General features: G+C 38.2%; 1 long non-coding RNA gene across 1 annotated transcript; it reads right to left on the minus strand.

Moving 5' to 3' along the window:
- Positions 1-281: 281 nt before the first annotated feature.
- On the minus strand, positions 282-4,437 carry LOC127946592 (uncharacterized). Its single transcript, XR_008151124.1, has 2 exons — positions 3,725-4,437; positions 282-610 (listed from the first exon to the last, which is right to left on the minus strand). It is a non-coding gene; the product is annotated as an uncharacterized LOC127946592 (long non-coding RNA).
- Between the last annotated feature and the right edge of the window lie 5,976 nt (positions 4,438-10,413).

Here is a 10,413-nt window from a genome sequence, read left to right on the forward strand (position 1 = left end):
GTGATGGGGAGTCTCAAGTGTTGTGCTAGGGCAGTGTCCATGAAGTTACCCTCCACTCCAGAGACCAGAAGGGAATGACGGGTGTGCGTGTCTTTGGCCCATCTCAGTTTCACCGGAAGGAGAGTGGATGATGTTGAGGACTTCCCGGAGAAGATCCCACCCGATAGTAACCTCAAGTTAGTTAGGTAGTTCGACTCGGGGACAGCTCGGGAAACAGATGACGTGGGCGGTGGAGCGGCAGTGATCAGCTGTTGGATCTGCAGGGTGAGCTCGGACACCTGTTTTCAATTCAATTCAATTCAAGTTTATTTGTATAGCGCTTTTTACAATACAAATAGTTACAAAGCAACTTTACAGAAAATTATGTTTCTACAATATTTAGTAGTAGCTAGTAGTTTGTGCACGTTTGACAGGATTTTAGAAAACATAAAAATAAATAATAATAATACAAGATGTAGTCAGCTAGAAGATGAACTATCAATATTAGTAATTAATAGTTATTATATGATGCAGTCACACATTTAGCAATAATTGTTAGTTCTGTTTGTTGATTCAAGGTTAGCATCATCTGGGGTCCTCTGAGGGTCAGCATCATCTCTTCTCAGGTGTTCTTTAAATCCCGTGGCAAAACATAGAAACAAAATAGAGACATCATTAGCATAGCTGCTGATCCAACAAAGTAAAATAAGTTTAACCCAAGCTAATGAATAAAAATGCACATTTGATCAGATGCAACTACACTCACAATTTAAAAGATACATTATTCGTATGCTTGGCGAAAGAGATGTGTTTTTAATCTAGATTTAAACAGAGAGATTGTGTCTGAACCCCGAACATTATCAGGAAGGCTATTCCAGAGTTTGAAAGCGTTTTGTGACCTTAGGGTGCGTGATGGATTGTAGCATGGTAGAAGGCTAGTTAGGTACGCAGGAGCTAAACCATTTAGGGCCTTATAGGTAAGTATAATTTGTAACTGATACCGAACTTAATAGGTAGCCAGTGCAGAGACTGTAAAATTGGGGTAATATGATCATATTTTCTTGACCTCGTAAGGACTCTAGCTGCTGCATTTTGGACTACCTGTAGCTTGTTTATTGACGAAGCAGGACAACCACCTAGAAGTGCATTACAATAGTCCAGTCTAGAGGTCATAAATGCATGAACTAGATTTTCTGCATCAGAAACAGATAACATGTTTCATAGCTTGGCAATGTTTCTAAGATGGAAGAATGCAGTTTTTGTAACATTGGAAATATGATTTTCAAAAGACAAATTGCTGTCTAATATAACACTCAGATTTCTGACTGTAGAGGAAGTAACAGTACATCCGTCTAGTTGCAGATTGTAATCTACAAGATTATGTGTAGTGTTTTTTGGTCCAATAATTAATATGTCTGTCTTATCCGAATTTAATTGGAGAAAATTATTTGTGATCCAATATTTTACATTTTTAACACACTCTGTTAGCTTAGATAATTGGGAAGTTTCATCTGGTCTTGTTGAGATATATAGCTGAGTATCATCCGCATAACAGTGGAAGCTAATTCCGTATTTTCTGATAATATTACCAAGGGGCAACATGTATATTGAAAATAGAAGAGGACCTAGGACGGATCCTTGTGGCACTCAATATTTTACTGATGATAAATGAGATGACACCCCATTTAAGTAAACAAAATGGTAGCGATCGGACAGGTAGGATCTAAACCATCTTAGAGCCTGCCCTTGAATACCTGTATAGTTTTGTAATCGATCTAGGAGTATGTCATGATCTATGGTGTCGAACGCAGCACTAAGATCAAGTAAGACTTGAAATGAGATGCGGCCTTGATCTGACGCAAGGAGCAGGTCATTTGTAATTTTAACAAGTGCATTTTCTGTGCTATGGTGGGGCCTAAAACCTGATTGAAATTCTTCATACAGATCATTTTTATGCAGGAAGGTGCTCAATTGAGCAGACACAACTTTTTCTAAAATTTTAGACATAAATGGAAGATTTGAAATAGGCCTATAATTTGCCAGTACACTAGGATCTAGTTTAGGTTTCTTAATAAGAGGCTTGATAACCGCCAGCTTTAATGGTTTTGGGACGTGACCTAAAGATAACAACGAGTTAATGATATTGAGAAGCGGTTCTTCGGCTACAGGTAACAGCTCTTTCAGTAATTTAGTGGGTACAGGATCTAATAAACATGTTGTTGGTTTAGATACAGTGATACGTTTATTTAGCTCTTCCTGTCCTATATTTGTAAAGCACTGCAGTTTATCTTTGGGTGCGATGGATGAAACTGAAGTGTTAGACGCTGTAGAATCTACATTCGCTATTGTATTTCTAATGTTATCTATTTTATCAGTGAAGAAATTCATAAAGTCATTACTATTCAACGTTGGTGGAATATTTGAATCAGGTGGCGTCTGGTAATTTATTAAATTTAGCCACTGTGCTAAATAAAAACCTCGGATTGTTTTGGTTATTTTCAATGAGTTTGTGTATATGCTCTGCCCTAGCCGTTTTTAGAGCCTGTCTATAGCTGGACATACTGTTTTTCCATGCAATTCTAAAAACTTCTAAGTTAGTTTTTCTCCATTTGCGTTCAAGACTATGAGTAACTTTCTTGAGAGAGTGAGTATTACTGTTATACCATGGGGCAATTACGTTTTTCTCTAACCTTTTTCAATTTGATGGGGGCAACAGCTTCTAATGTATAAGAGAAAATAGTGCCCATGTTGTCAGTAATTTCGTCTAATTCATGTGTTTTTTTGGGTACAAATAGCAGTTGAGATAGATCAGGCAGGAATCTTACTTTGGTGGCTGGAACAATAGTTCTGCCCAGACGGTATCGTTGAGACATATAGTTAATATCAGTTATATGCAGCATGCACGATGCAAGGAAATGGTCTGTAATATCATCACTTTGATGTACAATATCTATAGCAGTAAGATCTATTCCATGCTATATAATAAAATCTAGTGTATGATTAAAACGATGAGTGGGCCCGGTGACATTTTGCTTGACTCCAAAAGAGTTTATTAGGTCAGTAAACGCAAGTCCTAATGCATCATTTGCATTATCAACGTGAATATTAAAATCTTCCATGATTAGCGCCTTATCAACTGTAACTAGAAGGTCTGAGAGGAAATCTGCAAATTCTTTTAGGAATTCTATATACGGCCCTGGTGGTCTATACACAGTAGCCAGAGCAAGAGATACATTAGATTTATCTTGCATGTCTGACAGTGTAACATTTAGCAGAAGTATTTCAAAAGAGTTAAACCTGTATCCTGTTTTCTGGGTAACATTGAGAATATCACTATATATTGTTGCAACACCTCCGCCACGACCAGTCTGACGGGGCTCATGCTTATAACAGTAGTTTGGTGGAGTAGACTCATTTAGACCAAAATAATCATTTGGTTTTAGCCAGGTTTCAGTCAAGCAGAGTACATCAAAACTATTATCTGTGATAATTTCGTTTACAATAACTGCTTTTGGTGTGATCTAATATTTATGAGCCCAAACTTTAAAAATTGTTTTTGTTCATTTACTTTAGAATGTTTCTGGTTTAATTGCAATATATTTTTATATTTATATTTATATTTATATTTTGACCTCACTATTCGGGGAACAGACACAGTCTTAATAGTTTTTACAGTGCAAGTACTTTTATCATTTAAGCGGGTGGAACAAAACTCATCATAATGGTTATTTGAGAATTGACTTACTAGTCACATGGAACGAAGTGTCCTGGAGATGTTGTCAGAAAGCAGCTCCGCTCCGATTTTGCTGGGGTGTAATCCATCAGCGCGAAACAGCCTAGGACGCTCCCAGAAAAGATACCAGTTATTAACAAATAGAAGTTTCTGTTCTTTACACCATGACAACAACCATTCATTTAAAGCAAAAAGTCTACTGAACCTTTCGTGTCCTCGTCGATACGTGGGCAGTGGTCCTAACACGACGATCGTCGCCGCGGGTGTCGTGCTGCGAACCGTCTCGATCAGGCTGCTGAAGTCCCTCTTCAGCGTCTCCATCTGCCGCAGCGTGGTGGCGTTAACCCCAACTGTGTCACCAGCGCTTGGACAGCGCATCCGGTGTTGACGATGGTCTCCTGCTGTTGATCCATAGGGTGACGCTGTGGTGGATGTATTCGGATAGGGATGTGAAACTTGCTGCTTCCATGTTGGTCAGAGCGTTCTGTAATGGGAAATAATGGTAAGGAAGCAAGTGCAAGTAAATGAAATAGGATTTATTAACAGAGTCCAATGAATAGAGAAGAATGGCAGGAACAACAGGTATGTAGAGATGTCTGATGGTGACCCAGGAAGTGTCGATGAGTAGAGACAGCAGGAGAGCGTGACACAGGAACTGAGATGAGCGGTCCATGGTGGTGAGGATTGGATGGGGTTCCAGAGGTGCGAAGAACAACAGTGAGACAGAGCCTAGAATAAACAGGAATGAGAAACCAGGCATATGACCGGGAAACTTCAAACAACTCTTTGACAAACACAAGACGAAAGACAGGGCAATAAGTAGTGAATCGAGTAGTGGTAGTGAGTCATCGTGCACATGAGCGTAAGCAAATAGACATTCTCTGATCTAGTTTGCTTTAACAGTCCATCACAGTCCAAGATTATCCAAGTGAAAGCCTCTCCAAAAACAGGAATAGGTTAAAGAGGTGCAGGATGAATGATTTGATTAGGCTTTCCTACAACCTGGCACACGTGACGCGTACGACAGTACTGCACCACATCAGATTTAATACCAGGCCAGAAAAAAATAACATAAGATTCGATAATAAGTTTTAGTAATGCCAAAATGGCCAGCAACATTATCATGAGCTATGCTCAAAACCTGGTTGCATAAACATTTCGGAACTACGAGCAGGTAAACCGTATCCCAAATTAAACCATCCAACCTGGCTGGAGTCCACTTTCTCTTCAACACGTCACTGTCCCAAAAAAACGATCCCACTGATTTACACTAATTTTCAATGTCCGTAGAAGTTACCGCCCTTTTCCTGCAGCATAATAAAGAAGGGTCTTTCTTCTGTTCAGCAGATATCAGAACCTTGTAATTTCAGCACCACTACTCATAGACAGCACCTCAGGGTCAGGCAATTAAGATGTTACAACAGAACTCAAACAAATATTCTTCAGATCCACTAAGAGAAATCATTCCCTGACACACAAAAGGATCATACGCTGCGTCAATATCCAAATTAAGTTGGCCACCAATCTTATGGTCAAAACCAACACTTTTAGTTGATTTCCCCTTGTTTCCCTTTTTTAATGAAGGACACGTCCCAATCAAATGGCCAAGGTCATGGCAGTAAAAGAATTCACAAGTTTCAACAGGTATGAAGCCTCTGGCTTGCTTAGTTGGGGTCACTTCATCTACAGCGATATCATTGACTTGATTGCAAATAAATGCACAGACACTATTTAAACTGAACAGAGATGGCATAACTGAATTCAATGATTAACTGCCTTTAACTATCATTTTGCATTATTGAGACACTGTTTTCCATATGAATGTTGTTCAGTGCTTTGACGCAATGTATTTTGTTTAAAGCACTATATAAATAAAGGTGATTGATTGATTGGTATGACTGGCTTAGGTGATTTCGAAACTGTAACGTTCTTTTCCAAAGGCATAGCAGAATATGTTTCATGACATGTAAGTGAAAGTAAACTCATCTGCACAAATGGCAGCCTCAGCAAGGGTAAAAACTTAATAGACAACAATTTTGTCCAGCAAAGAGTTTTTAAAAGCCTCAATCAAAATCAATTCAAAAAGTTGTTCCAAGTTATCGACTCTGCAGGAACTACACCATCTATCAGAAAGCACGTTCTTCTCCTGAGCGTACTCCACATAAGTTTGACAGGCAACTTTAACATGTGAGCGAAATGCTTGCCTGTAAGGTTCTGCCACTAGTTCATAAGCCTTTAACACAGAATTTTTCAGTTTATCATAATCCAAGCTAACACTAACAGACAGAGTGAAACAAATCTCCTGGGCTTTTCCACTTAACTTGCACTCTATGATGAGCTGCCAAGACTCTCGGCCAGCGCAATGCAGCAGCTATACACTCAAACACGCCAAAGTATAAGTCCACCTCATTATCCTGAAATGCGGGCACAAAAGTAAGATGATGACTAACATCTAAATCATTGAAGTAAGTGGTCCTAGACAAAGGTGCAGAAGGTGGAGAGGTACCAACATTGGGAGGAGTAGAAGTTGGCATCTGAGTTTTCACTAGACCAAACAAACGACTGCTAGCTTGCGTCTCAAACTCGCATTGCCTAAAATGCAGAAGCTGAATAGTATGTTCCTGACGTTTAATCTCTAGATCTAACTGCTTCAACTGAAAAGCCAGCCTCAAATCTCAAAACCAACATAGGATCAGACTGCTGGAGCTTCGGTATTAACTTCATCTCCTGTCGCCGCATTCATATCTACCTCAACGTTAGGTCTAGGCTCTAAAATACCCTGCTGTATTAATGCCGCCTCAATTACGTCTCGTACAACATTTTTATAACCGGAACACCATAGAACCAAATACAAATCAGTCTTTTGACATGACTCCAAGAACTCACATGAAGGAACCTGCCTAAATGTTTCTATGCTAAACTCCATGTAAAACCTTACACTTCCCCACCACCCATTAAAACCTGTCAGTCAAATTATAGAACAATATAAATTGCACTCACCAGCAGAGCTGCAAACCTCTTAAATTGCATCAAACAAATTTATAAATTAGAAAATAGAATTTGACAAGCCCCCAATCATTATGCCCCATGCCTAGGGGTAGTAGGAAAAACTCCTAACAGGGCATAATAATAAGACTGGTTTGTTGTGATGGAATCCCAAGTACGAATCACTACAGTCGATAATCAAACAGGTACACGATGTTAATCAGAATAAGTAATTAGATCTATTTAAAACCAACAAGTGAAACAAAGAGCATCTCTTCAGGGTGTCCCAAAGGCCAAAATAACAAACAAAACAAATCTAGAAAGAAAGAGAGACTAATAAATAACCTAATCGAGTAACAAAAGTAAAATACATTTTACTTCCCTAACTTCCTAAAACAAAACATAACCCAAACAAGATAGCCAAAACAAATTGTCAGGACACCCCTTTGCTCCACATTCTTAGTACACAAGTCTCCAAATGAATGAACGTGATCAATAGATTTTACACTACATTGTTGTAACAAATTTGATCATCAGCCGGAGAAGGGATCCAGGTGCTCTAAAACCAGCCGCATCTGAACCAACAATGAGCTCTCCATTGAATGCCAGCAGCATCCTTTTTAAGGCACTGTTTTGCTGTTTTCTTTCAAATCAAAGCATAAATATACATAAAAAATATGCTGCCTGCGTTCAGCTCATAATCTCCAAAATGGCAATTTTTACTGGGGGATCCTCCTCAAAACGTGATTGGGCTACTTTTGAGTATCAATTGGGCAGGTCTTGTTGGGAAAACCTGGCAACCCTGGTGGAGCTTCAAGAGCTTATGCTCAAGTGCATACCAGTGTTACATTTTAACTTGTGGTGACTGTGTTACTGACTTCACATTGCTTTAAAATACAGTTTTAAACTACCACATCCCTATTTGCAATCATTCTGGTAGCACATGAAGGCAGCATTAGTGAAAACAGGCACTACAATGGTAGCATTAGCAAAATTATCCTTAAAGAGAACCAATAAGCTCTTTTGGAAACAAAATATGATGTTTGATGCTTACTTTGTTCGTAGTCTGGATGTTTGTGCATTAAGCACTGGTATTGATCCCTCTTACAGAAGCAGTCTTTGCACAACTCCAGCGCTGAACTCACCCTTGTTTGTGAGGAAGTTCGGTGTCAAATGTTAGCATAAATGAATAGGACTTTTCCTTCTAAATGCGATCAATGGAGACTCCTATGTTCGTTGGTGCATCCCAACACACAACACTTTTAATGGCTCTTTGGCGCTGACATTGTATCTCCAGCAGCTACAGCAAGAAAACAGTAATGGTGGACCGCAACTTCTCACCCAGGACTGTGTATATGCTAAAAGGGCAGAGAGCATAACAAATGGGCAGGACTTTTACAGACTATGTCATCATAGTAGTGAGAAACCAGAAACTGCTTGTGTGGAGAGACTGATTATGAATGATTGGGATTATACAATTTTATAAGATTTTTACCATTATAAAATAATTGTTGTTTTCACACACTGCGGCCACACATCTGCGTTCAAAGTGATTTTTGCATTCTATGGCACCTTTAATAAATTGTTCACAGCTGTTAACTTTACATTACGGTGGGCCTTCGTTTGGTTATTGACAAACTATTTTCCTGATTGACTCTGTTAAGCTACTTTGACACAACCAGCATTGTATACAGTGCTATACAAATAAATGTTGTTCACTTTACTTTAAAGTGCACTTTTACAGGTTAGGTCTAGTTATAATACTCTATTTTTTTTTTGAGTCATGAGATAAATCCTTAAAAGCCTTAATGTAGAGTTACCCCAAAAGCTGGTAATCTTTTAATCTTCCCTCATTTGCATGCACTTCTGTTAAAAAAAAAAAATAAGACAATGTGTCATCATTTGTTTTTTGTTTTTGTTTTTTATATTTTCTTGTGACAGATTGAAGCGTCCTGGCATGACATATTTAGGGAACTGCTTCATTGGAGAAAATAACAACAACAACAATAATAATAATAATAATACCACGGTTTTCCCCATTGACCTTATGGAAAACAAATGTGGTTAAATGTTTTGAAAGTATGAAGGTGTGGTGCTGGTAATTCATAAAGCAGTAAAAAAAAAAAAAAAAAAAAACGATTATTAGAACATTGATGATCAATATCCCAGAAGGCAGTAAAGCATGCATGTGCATTAGCCTGTCCTCTCAGGATTTACTTTCAATTTAGATTTGTTCAGTAAAATGAAGCAAATAGTTCCCACAGCTTTGAAGAGACGCTGTGTTGAGAGATACTGTGACATAATGTAAAGTGAGGAAAAGAAAAATGCATTAATTGTGCCTTTCCGTTTTTTGCTAATTAGCACCTTTATTCAAACTGACAGCCACACATTTGACAGTGAATAAATGAAAAATAAACAAGACATTAACCAGTTTATAGTAGCAGATTTTTCTAATTTCTGTAAAAACAATATAAAAAGTTGTGAAACACAAATGCAAATATTATTTCACCTCTCTTTTCAAGCTGTCATTTAATCAAAAACTAGGTTTCAATTGGGCCAAAAAAAGCTTTGTATATGTGAAAACATTTGTTTCAAATTTACCTGTGTTGCTTGACGGCATGAAATGCCTGGTTACATAAATATTCCACCAACATTTAATAGTAATGACTTTATGAATTTCTTCACTGATAAAATAGATAACATCAGAAACACAGTAGTGAATGTAGATTCTACAGCGTCTAACACTTCAGTTTCATCCATCGCACCCAAAGATAAACTGCAGTGCTTTACAAATATAGGACAGGAAGAGCTAAATAAACTTATCACTGTATCTAAACCAACAACATGTTTATTAGATCCTGTACCCACTAAATTACTGAAAGAGTTGTAACCTGTAGCCATAAATATTCCACCAACGGAATATTTATGGCTGTATATATACTTTAAAGTGTGTGTCTAGAGATATTGCCTTTCAGAAATAAACCTCCCCTAAGGAATACTCACTAGAGCCCCCTTCCTCAAATCTTGCCCTGGAGGTCCAATGCACTGCAGTGTTTAGCTCCAACCTGATCAAAGTCACCTGTCTGGGATTATCTAATGATCCCAAAGACATGAATTGGCATTGATTAGCATGCTCAGGTGTGTTTGATTAGGGTTAGAGCTAAACTCTGCAGGAAAGTGGATCTTGAGGTCCAGATTTGAGGATCCCTGCACTAGAGTAAAAAGAGTTAAAAGTGTGTCAGCTAGCTCCTGTCTCCTCTATTTATCTTACACCAGTGTCCTTTTTGGTTCTGTTGTTGTCACCCCCAAGGACTCTTTTGTGTGTGTTGTGTTGTTTTGGTTCCCTCGTGTCCCCTTTAGATCTAATTTTGCCTTGTGTTTTCCTATGCCCTTATTTGGTTTTCCTGTTCCTGTTCCCATTGCGTTCTATTGTTCCCCGGTGTTTGATTGTTCATTGGTTCAGGTGTGTCTGATTGAATCGCTTGTTTAGTTTCCTTCTTAAGATCTGTTCTGTTTAGTTTTCCTCATCCGGGTTCAAATGTCTTTCCTTGCCTGTTCTCTGAAATTTGTTTTTATTTTGTATTATTATTATTTTTATTAATAATATTATTATTAAAGAATATTTAAGTTGATTCTTTGTCTCCTCACTCCTCCTCGCCTGTGAACTGTGACATCTGCCTACAGCAACTTGTACATAAAACATTTTACTGCCATAT

Source organism: Carassius gibelio, chromosome A24, assembly GCF_023724105.1.
Source record: "Carassius gibelio isolate Cgi1373 ecotype wild population from Czech Republic chromosome A24, carGib1.2-hapl.c, whole genome shotgun sequence".
In the NCBI taxonomy this organism is placed as follows: Eukaryota; Metazoa; Chordata; class Actinopteri; order Cypriniformes; family Cyprinidae; genus Carassius; species Carassius gibelio.